We start from the raw sequence: 13,205 nt of genomic DNA on the forward strand, positions 1-13,205 counted from the left end.
CAGTAGTCCGTGGTAACTGTAAGCTTCCGAAAGTAAACATGGCTCATAAGAGCCCTCTTTCACTTTCTTTCCCTTCCACTACCTTTAGGATATAGGGGTCACAAAGGCATTGCCAGGGGTAGAATAGGGCAGACCAGGGGTTGCAACTGCGACCCAGGGAGACCCCTAAATGACATCTGTGATTCCACTGCTTGTGCCTTCTTTATCATGTTTGCTGTGGGCGTCTTCCAACATTTCTAGCACTATATATTGCGCCTCTAAAGGTTACATTATTAATATACTGGCCTATCCCTTTGTCTTGGTATTTGTAAGATTCAGCATTATCAAAGACATTATTTTTTGTTCTTAATATATCCTGGTATCATCAGGATCTCTTTCTTTTTCATTTACTCTTGAGCCTACTGCCTACTCTCCCATAACATGTCTAGCTTAACTGTTTTATGGTATGTGATGCTGGAATATAATTATGAAGCATGTTTCTGTTGTAGATTCACATAATAACAATTTTGTGAAAGGTTGTTTTGCCCAAAGACTTTTATTTCTTCTTCCAAAATTACTCAAAATATTGCTAATAGGGTTACCTGGCTATTTCTTTACCATTCTGGCCTGTATTTTAAAGTCCTGTTCAGTAAAAGTGTTGAAAATCCTGTATTTTTCCCTTCTGAAACATTAACCTAAAATAGCAGACACACCAAGAAATCAGTCGATAAGTATTTGAGAGCTGCCTTAATTGTTTCAGAATGCTTATTAAAGCAGAGAGATGAATGCCATTTTACAAAACAATCCTGATAATTCTACATCCATGTTTTTCACCTACCAGCTTTTCGCTATTCAATAACAGCAAAAAGTAAGCAAATGTATAGTATTCCTTTTTTAAGAAAATTAGAAACCTTAATTGCGGACTATATAAATCTGAAGCCCAGAACGCAGCAGGACACAGACTTTAGTTTTCTGTTCCACAGTCTGGTCAGGAAGTGCACGTTTCTGCTATCGTATTATACTACATGCATTCATTAACTTCAATACCGATTTTGTAGAAGCAGCATCAATACCTTTCTATTAAATGTGACCCCAATGTAACACACGCTATCCATGGAAAGATGAGCACTTGGTCTGCAACGTTTATTTGGCAACAGGTCGTGACTAAAGAAAGTAATGGAGCTAAACTCTTAAGCCACGATGGTACAGGAGGACTCAAGGGATAAACGTCGAAGACTGTGGGCGACATTTTTAAGCAAAGTCATCCACACTTATAGACATGGATGAAGAGGATTAGAGCCATTTCACACAGTATCCCTTTCAGAGGCCTGCCTCTCCGGTAGAGCACACAGAGGAATACCCAATGAAGCCTACAAAAGGGGCACACTACTTTACCCTGTAGAGGCCTCATGGAGGAGCATAGTACATCAGAACCATCTTCCTCAAGAGAAAAGCATATTGTTATGCCATTGGCTTCACAATATACATGGACACTTATCGGAGGATTACCCTCAGGGCCACATGTTGTGTTGACAGTTCTCCTTGAAAGGAGGAGGCTTCACTATCTCTGATATGGCCTGGAAATTCAGATCAACCTAAAGCAGAATTGGTTAAGATACTTCCCTCAGGTCCGAACCAGCCCATATCATGCCCAAGGATGAGCATTAAGCCACATCTCAAACACAAGTGCATCGGTCATATAGTAGCAAACATGAGTATTAAAGCTCTTTCAATATCGGTTAACCCAAAACAGCCCAAGATGTTGAACAAATAACTTTTAAAGATGGTATTTCTCTTGAATTATGCGGCCACCTAAGAAAAGAAAGATTGTGTAGTATAATACTAGGCCCCCTTCTTTTATCAGAGATTCAGGAACTGCATCATCATTAGACCAATTAATGCTGAAACTGTTCCTGTGTACCCAGAAGTGGAGGTTCAGAGGGACTTGTGTTAGATACCTGAACGGCTCAAGAGAGAGAGGATAATGCATATATAATTAAATGATTTTTCCTCAACACGAAGGTCTCGATACCTTGACATCCTTACCTTCCCCTACAGTTTATATGTCTGCTTGTTATGCAATAATTCAGGTAGCTTCTCACCGTCAAACAGTAACCATACAGGAAGAAGAGCAAACAGGAGTTTCTATTGTGAATTACCAGAAAAGGCTTAATTAGTTAGTATATGCGAATGTTGAAACATGTTTGTTGTTTGAAAAAGGCTGGTTGTATTATGGCAATTCAAGATGTCACTCCCCTAGGGTAGAAGAAAGTACATGACTGAAGGGCGTGGCCTGGCCGGAATTGGCGTAAGACGTGAAAGCTTGTATCTCCCAAAGCCCTCGGACCCTGAAGCCTCTTGTAAGTTTATTTACACCCTGATCTTGCCATCAGAGGTGTCGGAGCAACCTCTATGCAAATTTGCACTGGCTGAGACGTTGCCAGTGCCCCCTGAGGCGACAGATCCTGAAAGTAGCCGACGTCCTTCACGCCACTCGGGCCACCAGCGCTATCTTTACTCTACCAGCCCCGGGCTGCAGCATTGACAAGGAGATGATCGGACTGCATCCAGCCCCACACATTCCAGATACTGAGAGCTGACTGGCAGTGCTGTGCGAGTCAGCGTAGCCCCCCGGATGACCCAAATACGGCCCTTTTCTTAATAGATGCCAGAAGTCAGGAGTTTGGCAGGGACTGCCGGTCTCTGGGTCGGCTACAGCCTTGTAGGCCCCTGGCCTTAGATCTTGACAGTGTGGTGAGTGGCTCCACGTGGGGGAGCTCCCTGGTTCTCCACTGCCCCCTATACTCACTGTGGCTCCACTGCGCCACCCTCACACACCCCTTAGAACACCAGCCACATACCAACACAGCCCTTGCAGCACCTTTCAGAACATCATGGTTCCTGGTTAGCATTCCATGGTGAATCTCCTTCTTTAGGGGATAGAGCGGGTGATCGCCTCCTGCAGTCCTGGCTCCTGTGAACCTCCCACTGCCTGTTCAGCCTGGGGCCCCCTCTTGCAACTGGATGACACCCTGGTGAGACTAACACTTTCTGCACGAGGGTTTCTGCCTAGGCTGCTGCCTCACTACTGTCGGGCCCGGTGTACCCCCGGGGGTCTAGTGACTGGGAACTATTGCCTTCCTGTTTGATAGTCTTGGGCACCTTAAAGAACCTGAAAATGCCTCAGGCACTGATGCATACATGAGGGGGCTGGACTCTTTTGATGAGCTCTATGACTCCCATGCTCCTGCGGCACCAATTAATCTCACTCCCTGGGGCTGCACTATGCGCTGGAATCGCTGGGTGCCTGAGCTGATCACATCACAGTAGTGCTTGGGCAGAGAGTACCTACCGCCTACAGCACCATACCCATGTTGCGGTGTGTCTGGCTGCCCTGCATCCCCAGGATCCACCCTGCCTTGCGCATTTCCCACATTATGGTGTCACAGGGATTCTGCTCCTACACAGAACTGTGCACAGGGACCCCGGACCTCAATTCAGTAAAGGAAAAGAACACATATGTTCTTCAACAGCCGGAGCCTCTAGCACCATCAGAGGACAACTCGGGTGTTCTTCGAAATAACTGCGTGCCAGAAAGTCATTGGCTGCAGTACATATGTTCCAACTGCCTAGGACCCATGAGCCCCTGCTCAGGCCATAATCCCAACTCCAGAACAGTCTAGTTCATGATTAACTAAGGGACTCATTAGTAGATCATAATCCGGGTTAGGAGACACCGTGTTGCAGAGATACAAATCCAGAGCCCATTCAAATGTGCAATCCAGGCTCTGAAAAACTGGCTGCACGCATGTAAAGTAAGAGAACCGGAAAGATAAACCATACGCCACACTCAAAGTAGCCAGAGGTAGCGATCCATAGTATTCAAGCATCCGGTTATGAAGTTGTAGAAGCCGGGCCCGACCATCGTGGGGCACATAATGTGCAACCATTTTGGAGTAAGCAAATTAGCAGCAGTACACAGGCACCCTAGGCGAGAATTAACTGGAAACCACCAAAGACGCTGGAAAAATAGAATAGAATGAAAAAATGCAGGTATCACACCAAATATAGCTTGGAATGAAGACAAAAGGGCAGAACTTACTACTTTCAAAAAGTGTGCCAGGTCCGTGGTCGAGGAGGCATTAAAGATAGTGCGAATCAACGCCCCAAAATGCAGGGGGAGATCTGTGTTTAGTACGGCATGTACCTCAGTACAAGTATTAGGCACGTGAAGGACAAATGTTTCCCGCGCAGATGTAAGGGTGACTTCTTTTTGAGACAAAAGCTCTATTATTCAACTCATCTTGTTGAACTCTGCTTTCAAGGTCGGAATGGAAGGCCAGATGGATACATCAAGCTTCACGTGTGAAGGAGGAAACAGAACATTCTTACAGAAGTCAACATGTTGGGAAACAGTCATGAGGTACGGAATTCCTGCCAGCATACCACAGCAATCTTCATTATTTATAGTAAATAACTACCGTTTGCTAATAACGTGAAAGTAGGTGTAATATCCGGGGCAGGTGTACCTTTTAAAATACAGGGCAAATTCGGCACGTCAGTATTACAGGAACCATGCGATTGTAAATTCCTACAGACCAATGAGTGATCGGGGGTGGAAGTGCAATATTCTCCTTTTAAATAAACTTCTTTTCCCTCCCTCAGACACCTATAGGTGAAAGGAAGAGACCAAACCTCATGAAGGTATGCGCTACCCTATGGTTCATATCTGCCTATGGCATAGTGTTTCATGCAAGCTTCAAAGTTAAACAGCGGGAAAGGGGGCGTTATTAACCCATTAATAAGCCAAACTGCAGAATTTGTCTCTGCCACAGAAAATGGTAAGGGGTCTAACTGTTCAATATCAGAAATCAGAAAATAGAGCCTCTACGACGTGGACATCCCAAACATCAGAGCAAATGTTTGGTTTAACCACATCTCCCATTGAAACACAAAGTACATTAGGGATGTTAATAACCTCTGTGGGTCTGTGGATTTGAAATTGTACAGCATCCTATACAATCCCATCTAAAACAGGCCAAGCAGCGATATTCATGAAATTCTGGTCCCTCTTCATTCTGTGTGATGAGGAGTAGGGTGCCAAAGTTCCATCAATTTGTCTAATTGTTGTTCTTTCTTTAACATAGTGTACATTCACAAGACGGAAAATACTACACCACAAATCCAATGTACATGAATAAAAAAATTGAAAAAAGCACCAGCCAAATGTAAGTCCATGGGGGAATTAAAAAATGTTTTTTTAACTAAACTGCAGAAATCGAAACTTTCGAAGGAGACTTTGATGTGGTAGAGTTAATGTCAAATGAAAAACGTGATTGATTAGCCACACAGGTTTCTAAATCAGGCATAGATAAGTCTTTGGGATAAGTGTACTCAGTAACATCAAGAGGATCACCAGCCGGTGGATCCAATAAAGGATTCGTAACTGTAGTCATCTCGATGGCAACATCAGGCCCGGCCGCATGTGTCGGAACCAACACAGAGTTTGGCATCATAGCTGGACAAGAGACCACAGGTGTCATACTAAGAAGAATCGGCCACTCTGTATACTTTGGCATTGTCAATAGAGATTTACCCATTTTCCTTTCAACCAGGAAGTGGAGGTAAAATGACTTTTCTTGTACCCTGCCCGCCAAGCACAAGACCTGGAGTTCGATATGAGGGACCAAACTCCTTCATGTGTGCGACCTTTTCTCGGACCAGTTCACCAACTCTGACTAGTCAGCCAACTACCGGAATGTGCAACGCAGCATCAGATGTGGAGGGCAAATGCTCCTTAGTAAGACTGTCTCTGGTCTTTTGTAGGTTCTGTAAAATATTAGAATGTTAATCTACGTCAAAGGATGCGGCAAACGCCACCATGTAGAGACCCTCAAGGTCCGGAACAAACATTTTGATGGGGTCCGCCCACCCAGAGACCTTCTAGGGAGATTATTAAGTGCTCGCTGAACGCTATTGAGGTGGGCTAGCCAGTTCCGGCCTGTACCCAATACTCTAGATGTCAAGGATTGCTTTATGTCACGGTTCATCCACTCTACAACACTATTGCCCTCAGGCCGATATGGAGACAAAAATTTTACTTGGACCCCCAATGAACGCTTGGCATCCTTGTATGCCTTAGAGGCAAACGCTGGACCTTGGTCTAAATGGAAGGTACTGCATGCAAAAATTCCCACAAAGACACGCAAATCTCTTACGACATTTCGAGAATTAGCACTCCTTTGTGGCCACAGCCACACAAAGTGTGTGCACGAATCAACCGCAACTAAGATGTACTTATATGCAGTATCAGAGGAGAAAGGACCGCAGTGGTCTAAATAAACACACGCAAGTGATTTATTAGATATATACAACTGTGTTTAGGGCGGGCGTGCAGCACTAGAAGGTTTAATCTGCTGGCAAATGTCACAATGAAGGACATAATCATGCGTCTGTAAAATCCGCGCCACCAGTAACGCTTCTGTAGGAGAGAAACAGTAGCTGACACACCGGCATGTGCTGAGGCAGTGCCTCGTGCGCCGCTGTAATCAAAGTCTGCCTGCGGTCCGCGTTGGGAATCAACCTGTCTCCAAGGTCGGTAATTCTCACATAAGGAACATTATTAGGACTTACATTATAAGAATATTTAGAAGGGAAACCTTTCGGGTAATTACCGCCCTTCTCTGTTGCGGCAATAGCTGCCAAGATGTCATCATCAATCTTACATTTGGAACGTGTAACTGCTACTACTGAGTATGCTGCAACTGCTGTCTTGGCCGCTTCATCGGCAAGACTGTTGCCAACAGCATGAACTCCTACACCCTGGTGACCAAAAGTATGAATTACAAAGACGAGCGGGAGCGGTTCTTTAAGTTCAGCAACTCGAACTCAGATCATTTTATGTTTTATTGTGCGACCTTTGGAATCACTATAGTCATTTTGAGTCCAAAAGAATAAATTGTCTTTGTATAATTAAACACAGTAGTAAGAGTCACTTACGATAAGAGTAGTCACACTAGGATCTGCGTACTCTAATGCAAGCATCAGAGCATGAAGCTCTGCCAATTGGGCGGTACAGTCCCATAATGTCTGTGTATGCACGGCATCAGACTTGAATTCATCATCCACCCTAGTACCAACCACTATTGCGCTGGCCGAAGAATAGGCGTGTCTAGAACTGTCAGTGGAAAATGATACCATGGAAATCCTCAAGTGGCCGCATGGTCAGAGGAGCAGGATGAACGAATTCATACTGCAAGAACTCTTGAGTCTGCAGAGAGGAATCAAAAATGAACGTGACATCCGGAGATGTCAAGGACGTAGCCCATTGTATCCACCGTGGGTGCAAAACCTTTGAATTTGGTACACTGGCTTTCGTCACTGCCTCCAAGGCAGGATACGGAGAGACAACCAAAATGCACTCTCCCTGCGACAGTGCATGTTCTTTGAGAATCGCCATTTGCACCGCTGTCAAAACTTTTTCCACAGTGGAAAACCGCAACTCAGCCGGAGTGTACAAGTGTGACTTGTAAGCGATAGGGACTGTGTCACCCTCATTAAAAGTCAGGTAAGTGAAACCCACCGCCCCGGTACGATTCTTATAACCAGGTTGGTGCAGTTTTCACAAGTCAATAAGAATCTACATTCTAGAAGATCAGCCTACAAATATTGCAAGATGGCTGAATGTGCAGGCAGCCAGCACGGAGAAAGTAGGTTGTACCAAAGCGTAAAGAGGCTTGATACGCTGGGCATAATCGGGAAGGTAAGTACGCCCGAAATTTAAAAAGCCCAGTAAAGATTGTAGTTTTTTCAGTATTGCGGGAGCGCGCCGCTGTGCGCGTTTCTCCAGGAAGTGAGGAGCCAAACCTCGACCTTCATTGTTGAGCTCGTAGCCCAGGAACAATACTGTGTACTCTGCAATGTGTGATTTTGCAAAGTTTAATTTATAACCAAAATCCGCAAAATTGCTAAATATGTGGTCAACACAACACAGATGCTGCGATAATTTGTCGTCTGTGAGATAAATGTCATCCACATACGAACATGCATCTGCGTCAAGCCCCTCCAAAAGAGAGACTATGTGGGCGGCAAAGACGCCTGGACTGTTTTGTAACCCATAGCCAAACGACAGATTTGGCGCTGTTTGCCACCACTGACTAATAATAGAGGACAGATTGTGGGCAAAAAAGCCATTGGATATGTCAAGTGTGGTTTTAAACCTTTTGCGCACAAGACTATCCACTAGAGCAGAACTGTGAGTATTCTGTACCGCACACATACGACAATGGAAGTTCAGGTGGCTGTAATCCAATACCAAACGGTACGAGCCATCAGGCTTAGTCACAGTAAAAAGAGGGTTATTAATCGGAGACACACACGTTTCAATCAAACCTTGATATTCCAATTGTTCAAGGTTTTCAGCTACGGGAGCTTTCGCTTCACGTCGCATGGGGTATTAGGGTTGAGGCTGTGGCATAGACCGTCAGGGAATCTCATGGATGGGGGAAAATTTGTCCCAACCACAGTGAGTACGGTACAAAGCCGGCGCAACCGTCTTAGCCCAATCTTCTGTAAAATGCATGGCCTACTCCATCCACACTGTGCATGAAACTAGGGAGGATTGCCTCCTCCCCTTGCGGAGCTGCTAAAACAAAAGGTGGCGGCCAGTCGACCTCCGCCAACAAAATTTCATAGGTAGTAATTAGATTTTCCCAAAACACCCCATTTATGGTACGCTGTATGTCACCTTCAATTAAAAGGACAATTTCAAAAACTCTTTCAAGAGGAGCCACTCCAACAAACGTGTCAGTCGCTGTCACCTTCAGTAGTGGATGCAGCGCCTCTAGCACTATGGTAATCTCCACTACGCTGTCCAACAGCAACAGCACCCATGTCAGATTCCGAAGCTGTGTTCTCACTATCTGCGGCATATCTCGCTTTCACAGCAGCAACTTTCTTCTTCTGAAACTGGGGTCTCTGACGTGAAGAGTCGTCCTTCTTGCCTTCGGCCTTGCGGGGTGGGTCTTGCTTCGCACCCCTCTCCCGGCCACCGTCTCCTCCACCGGTGGGTGAGACCGACGAATCCTGCAAAGAGCGAGGAGAACGTTGATCAGGAACCTGAAAACGATCAGGTGACTTAATAGTAGCGCGGTCGCGCAATTCATAAGTGTGCTTAGTAGACACAGGTATTGGCGAGGCAGGACGGGACCCCTGTTTCTGTTGCTTTTTCCCCTGTTTTTTATTTTTAGTCCAATTCTGTTTTGGACCTGAGGGGCGATTATCTTTGTCATACTTCGCCATCTGTGTTTGCTTTTGCGCTGCCTTGGCAAGAGACTTAACACCTAAACTAATACGGCCAACAGTCTTATAAGCCGTCATGATAATTCTCGGTAACTGACGTGATTTCTCTGCATCATGGACATCGCGCAAAGCATTCGAGAACTAGAAGCTTACCGCATCTCCCTTAACAAGAGCAAGGACCAGATCGGAAACTACGTCAAACACTCCAACGAGTCTCATTCCCAATTCAACAGCGGCCTCCGGTCCGTGCTCATCCTGAACACGCTTAATGACGGAGGGTAGGGGCGAAATTGACGGGTGCCAAAGCATCTCGTACAGACTGCCGCAAAAATCATACCTCAAGTGGTATAGTTAGTCACTTCAAACACTAAGTCTTTCTGCAAACTAATTGTAAGAATCCTGTGCTTCTCCACAGGAGTAGTATTAGGGAAATACTGCCTCCAGTTGGTCAAATTTCTCGGCAAGCCAAAAAGGCATTTCTTCCTTATCTTGGGGACGCTTGCCCTTAACTGCATTAACCATAACTGGACTAAGCTTCAACCCATTCGTCCCAACTGGATTCGCCCCAACACCAGGGCCCCCACCTGGCATGTTGCGGGAAATGTAAGGAACCAAAGCCCTAATAACCGCTACAGCTGAGGCATAAAGGGGCCTCAATTCAAGCAAGGGACAATCCCCCGCAAACTGGTGCGGGGTAAATCCAGCCAAAATAGGCCAAGAAGCGCCTGGAATGGACAAAGGACCTAATCTAACTGCGTTAGATTGTGGGGAAGGGTGCCATCAAACCAAATAAGGTTCTGACAAGCAGAAATCGGAATCTCCTGTGTCCTATAAGGAGTATACTCCGCCGAGTGTAACTATGAAACAAATTGGTATCTGCATTGACGGCAGGAAATGTAACCCATGAGTAGAAAAGCTCAAACGGGTAAGCCGCATCAGCACTCACAACAAAAACGACTGCCATACCCTCCTAGGCAACGTTATAGCTCTGTAAATGATTGTGGACTGCCATCCTACTATGCTGCGGGATATCAACGGCCGCCATTATGACACAGAAAGAAAAAAGAACAATGCAAAGAAAAATAGCACAACTGGGTAGTAATTCAATAGAAACCGTTTTAAAATTATTAAGCTTGAAAAGACCTATTTAATTATAGGTAGGCTTATCCGTCACCACTGTCAACCGGAAACAATAGTGAGGGGGTCGTGGACTGAGTCGGCCAGGGAAGCTACCCGAGTCAATTGAGAAGGCTCCTTCCCCTACGCGACCTAGCATCTTGCTGGCGCGCTGCTAAACATTACCTGCCGTTTCACTGGAGACTATTCCCCGCTCAATTCACCTTACGGAACTCCACTTCTAGCGAGTTCAACCCCTGGACCCTTATCCACGTCCATACAAACCTGGCCCACACCCGTTGTGGCCAACCACCGGCTATCATGGCTTGTATATGTTAGGCAATATCTTGTCCTGATGATGATCCCTGTGATTCAGTAAATGGGATTGAAACACCGTCGACTTTTAAAACACCATATACTGTAAAATGTACAAAATGCCATGTTTGGCAAGTAATGGTGTTTAATGGAATTTCTGTCATTGAGATATTTACAGAAAATAACAGCTCTTGCCTAAGAATTCTGTCCGATTCTCTGACTATCTTCCTTTCTATGTCAAATTGTACATGTTTGGGTACAGGCTTGTGCCCCTCTCTATGAAATGTTGAAGGTATTCCTTCAGAATACTCACTGTTGAAAGTAAAAATTGGACCTCTGTCCGGCTGGACAAGTCACTATTTAATATAGTTTCCATTGTGTCTATATTCATTACATGCTACTATTTTTCCTGTGCTTGGGACCACTGTTGCTTGCTTAAATATGTTCCCCGAGGTCCCGTACTGACTCGAATGGGTGCCCTTGTTGTTATATATAAAAAGCATGCTGTTTCACTGCACAGATCAGTGCGTGCCTGGCCCTTTTTTTTTACTGGAGTTCTCGTGTTTTGGTATCTCTGAAACATCGTGTGATTGTCTGAAATGGCAATATGAAGGCCAGTACTGTCCAGAGGAGGTGTTGTAATTTCTGTCCATATTTTCTATAAACTTTTCCTTCAATCCTTGCATAGAAGCGCAGAAGGGTCAGTAGTAATAGGACAGGCCCAGTTCTGACCATCCTGATGACCGTGCTTGTTGGAATTCATACATGCATCTCGGGCATAGCATATGTCCCTGCAGCCCCAGCGCGGCGAGGCTCTACCCTGAACAGAGTGGAAGCTTGGCAGCCCTCCAGTCCCTCGACCAGACTGTGTTATTACAACTTGTGGTCCTATTGTGGCTGGTATCGAGCTTAGTTATAAAAAAAAAAGGGGCGGTGTGTATGGAATGGGGCGTGTTTTTGTCTGCTGCATACAGGAAATTAGAAGTGTCTGCTGTGAGAGATGGGTTGTGCTATGTTTACGAAATACTTGACTATTTCGTCATGCCTGGATAAATAAATAATGTTTCTGCTCGAAGGCAGATGAATGGTTGAGGACCAAGGAGCTACCAGTGACCCCAAGTGAGTCCAGGAAGACGGATGGGCCCCACCCCTGCCAGACACCTGGCCCGGCCGCTTATCTGCAACTTAATGGCTCCGAATTTTAGCTGCGGTTTATTTACCCTCCTTCTGTGTGGAGATTTTCCCTGATTGATCGCTTTCTGGTAATTCGCACTGCTAACTAATGTCAGAGTGAATTACCCCACAGACTCTTTCAAGCTCTGGCCCGGGACGCAGGGGTCAGCGGCACCGCAGAGCCCTCCCACAGCCACACTCTGTCCAGCCGTTTGTTTGCTTCCAAGCCTGTTTGCTGTTCTTGCAGGTAGGCCTGGCAACATCCTGCTTGGGCTCCCAGCTCGTCTAATCGGCCTGCAGCAGCAGCGAGTACACAATTTAGCAATATTTTATTTTAAAACTTCTGCTCCTACCGACACTTTGAGATCGGGTTTCCCGCAGCTTAAATCACACCGTCGTCCCTGCGACTTCCCTGGGAAATGCTGTAAGAAAGTATTAATAAACACAGGAAAAAATAATGTGGTAATAATGATGTCCTACCCAGGTGGTAATTCTAGGCTGCATTTGAAAAGCAGGTTAGGGCGGAGCTGCCGTCGGAAATACGACTGTTTAACTCCAGATCATATTTAATAAATATATATTCTATATTAGGCACAAATTGGTATCCTTGGAACTGCCCTGTGCACAATGAACTACCAGCCGTAGAAAGACATTGCCTATGTTTGGGGGTCAAAGGCCTCTAACAAACCTTAGGACTACTTTTCATTTCAAATGCAAGGTTATCCAGCCAGGGGCGGGGCTGGAGTAATTGCGGCTATTGTTAGTGCTGAGCCGCCAGCTTGTGTTGTGTCTCTGACACCCCACACCTGTTCCTGAGCCAGCTCTGACTCTAGCCTCCATTTTGTGGCCGGTCAGCGTAAGCCGCCATCTTGAAAGGGCACGGTTTTCAAGTATGCCTGCAAGCAATGGTTGTTTCTGTACCATTAAATCAACTATGGTTCACTTTTTTAGTCTTTTTACAAGATATAGTTTGCTTTGGATTATTATTGCGAAAGGAAAATGAGGAAAAAAAAAATACACAGAATTGCATTTTTGTACTTTAAGGGGTGAAGTATTTAACTCGCGCTTTTTTATGACTACATTTTTTCCACTTAATTTTGATAGCTACTTATTCTTTCCCACCTAAAGATTGAGGTGTGTATACATTATGATCCGTCAGCTCATTACAAAATGTCAGTCGATATTGCTGAGAGGAGCCCCCTCGTCCTTAGCGTGCCTTTTTTTCTGACCATAGTCTCAGGGTACTAAAACTAGATAGACAGCATGTAGGTCAATGCGGCTTCAAGGCGCTAGGTGCCTCATGATGATGACAGTTGGTGGAG

At 45.4% G+C, this 13,205-nt stretch overlaps 1 protein-coding gene across 3 annotated transcripts in view; it reads left to right on the plus strand.

The window, feature by feature from the left end:
* The window catches only part of CPNE8 (copine 8), a 990,278-nt gene that overhangs the window by 193,092 nt on the left and 783,981 nt on the right, over positions 1 to 13,205 (plus strand). The gene's annotated exons all lie outside the window — the stretch shown is intronic.

Source organism: Lissotriton vulgaris, chromosome 1_1, assembly GCF_964263255.1.
Source record: "Lissotriton vulgaris chromosome 1_1, aLisVul1.2, whole genome shotgun sequence".
Lineage (NCBI taxonomy): Eukaryota > Metazoa > Chordata > Amphibia > Caudata > Salamandridae > Lissotriton > Lissotriton vulgaris.